The 2,846-nt window shown below is 38.4% G+C and overlaps 1 long non-coding RNA gene across 1 annotated transcript in view; it reads right to left on the bottom strand.

The window, feature by feature from the left end:
* Positions 1–653: 653 nt before the first annotated feature.
* LOC133265989 (uncharacterized) overlaps positions 654–2,846 on the bottom strand; it is a 48,180-nt gene continuing 45,987 nt past the window's right edge. Inside the window, exon 3 of the long non-coding RNA XR_009742224.1 lies at positions 654–1,322. This is a non-coding gene — a long non-coding RNA (uncharacterized LOC133265989). The remainder of the gene's footprint in view (positions 1,323–2,846) is intronic.

Below are 2,846 nucleotides of genomic sequence, written 5' to 3'. Positions count from 1 at the left end.
TTCAGCATTCATAACATAGGCCAGTTCATGGCCATATAGGATTGTTATGTGCATTTCTTACTTTTGTCTGCTGGTGGCAATCTAAAGTTTCAGGCTGTTTAGTCTTTGGCTTGGGGCATGCAGATATTGTAGTTTTCAGAATGGGCATTAGACTTAGAAAGGCCTGGAAGGTGAGCTGATCATTTGCTTCACAGGCTTAGGTTGTTTGCTTGAGTCCTCAGAATGATTCTTTTATGTGTACAACATTGCGTCAGAAAAGTCATGGAGATGCTTTAGGGAGAGATACACAGGCAGAGAATGGAGCCTGTCACAAATGGTGAGGAAACCCCTAATCAACAAAAGAATACCATAGGAAGCTTTGGAGAGCCACCAGGAGGGGGTGGGTAATAAAGAATTCAAGTATGTTCCTTAATGAATTCTGCAAAAGGCAAAACTGATTTAAAAGGGGCTCCATTCAACACTCAGTCCACTTACTGGAAATAAGACATTTTGATAGTTTCAGATGGTATTTCTTTGTAGATAATTTTGAAGAACCTGCACCACAATTAACACATTATCATTATATAGATATTTTATTCACTTATTGATAACTCTTTTGTGTTGAAAATTAATCCAATGAAAAGCAAACTTGTCACAAAAATAAAGTTGATAAAAGTAACTGTAACCTCCTAAAAATGTTGGAATGAGACAGATTCCCCAAACTGTCACAGAAATTTCAAGTCAGTAGTAGAACTGTTCTTCTTTGTTAGTTGGGAATTCTTTACACCCTCTCTCCCTCCCTATCCCTCTGTCTGTATATTTTACTCATTTTGGTTGTGTGAATAAACATGGATTTTATGGAAAAGAAATTTTCTTTCTAGAAAAGAATGTTCTTAAAAAAATCTAGGAAATTTTCTCAAGCCAACAGTGTAATTTAAGAGAACCATCCCAAAATGTAGGAAACCAAAGTTTAAATTCCAACTTAAAGAGCCCAGTAGGATCCGAACATCACATAGCATCAAGAACACTGCAGAAGATATCAGTCTTCTGCAAATTTCATTGGACATGGCTGGAAAGAGGTGCAGAAAAATCAGATCTCCTGTAGTAACAGACAATAGTGTTGAAAGTAGAGATGAGGCCCATGCAGTTTTCAGAAAGAAGCACTATGTCTTTCTTTTGTTTGTGAGTCTCCTTGAGTGTTTTGTCACCAAAGCAGGCAGATACCTTTTTCTAAATAGCTAAATCTGAATTTCATCAGCTAATCTAGTCATTCTGTATCCACAGTGAAGGCAAAGAGTAATATTGTCTTCTGGCATGTTTTTAGCATGTGAACAATGAAGCACCTGGAAGAAAACAGTGCGTTCATGACCATTCGTTGTTGTATGGTCTTGTCTAATACCAAGCAAAATACTTAGCAGAATTCCTTTGATAGCAGCTTGCTTATTGGCAGTGAAACTTGTAGGCAGGGTATCAGTAGTAGGTGGTAGATCAACCTTTGACATCTGAAAATTTTTTGTTAATGAACTATGGGAATCTACTCATTTTCCTAAAGAAGGGGATCACTGGTGAACCTGTCTGTGACAAAGGGAATTTTCTCACCATTACAGGCAACTCCTGAGAAACCTCTGCTATCAAAGGATAGTTCTGAGGATGCAGATGGACCTTACTGAGAGACACTTGTTCTTGCCCACTGAATTCCCAGAGACCTCCTTGGCAGGTTCAGAAGACCACATTCCAGTGAGGTCCCCTGAGAATCACTTAACATTGAAAACATTTCAAACTTAACTAAGTAGGGTTTTATCTTTTCAGTCTTCTCTCTCAAAAAATAAGCTCAGCATCCCTGACTTTTATTCTATTTTATAACAAAACCTGCTGTTAAAGCCACACCATTTTTCTGTTCAAAGCTTTGAAGATGGTTAGCATAGGCAACCAACCCAACCTCTCTGAGTCTCTAGCTTACTCCTGTTTAGATGCCTCTCTGTCTCGTCTTAACCTCTCCTACTCTCCACAGATACTGTTAGTCAATCTGGACATCAAAGATTTTGCAGTTTCATTCCTACATTCTTTGTGTTTCCAGGTTATTAAACTGGCTTTTAAACAGAAATACTACTGAGGCAATTGTAGAAATAACAGTGTGCTGCACTGGTAGTGTAAAAAATGGTCCTGACTGTTGTACAGCTCATGTTCAGATTGGTAATATTAATGACAACAACTGTACAGGCAAGCTACAAAAAAAAAACCAAACCTAACTAAACTGGGGAAATACCACTTTAAAAGCTAAATGCAATACTGAAAGAGTATTTCAGGTCCCTAGTAGGTGAGGGGCATGGGGGTGCTGGTATTCACACAGGACTGTGGGGAAAAGGGACAACTCAGTCCTATAGCTATAAACAAGATTAATTCTCTGTATTATTTTCAGAGGTCTGGCCTAATTTTCAGCAGTGGTATCTATCTAAAGGGCAGCAGAAAGTGCTGCAGGATAGGTACAGCTTTACCAGATACTTGACTATGTCCAAAGTATAAAAGGTTAAAAACAGATGTCTTTGAAGAGTCCCAGTGGCAGTCCTATAATATCAAGGAGGCTGCTTTGGTTCCACTGCCATCAGAATCTACCGGCCATGGGTCCTGAAGCAGCTGCAGTCCATCTGGGACCACAAAGGAGGCTGTCTTTGGCTCTGAGCTTAGTATTATCCATGCATGAACACAAAATTCAAATGTTAGGAGATGATTTCAGAAATATCAAATGAAGTTAAGCTTATTACCATATTATATCAGATGAAATTTCTAGTTATTCCTTCAATCAGCATTTATTGTATGACTGCACTGTAATAAAGATTTCAGAAATATGATGAAGCTGTACATTTGCA

Source organism: Pezoporus flaviventris, unplaced genomic scaffold (genome assembly GCF_033815535.1).
Source record: "Pezoporus flaviventris isolate CSIRO_AGI_PZ_B2104156 unplaced genomic scaffold, CSIRO_AGI_Pfla_v1 ptg000001l, whole genome shotgun sequence".
Classification (NCBI taxonomy): Eukaryota; Metazoa; Chordata; class Aves; order Psittaciformes; family Psittacidae; genus Pezoporus; species Pezoporus flaviventris.
The sequence above is the reverse complement of the archived record's forward strand: the minus strand, read 5'-3'. Positions and strand labels throughout refer to the sequence as shown.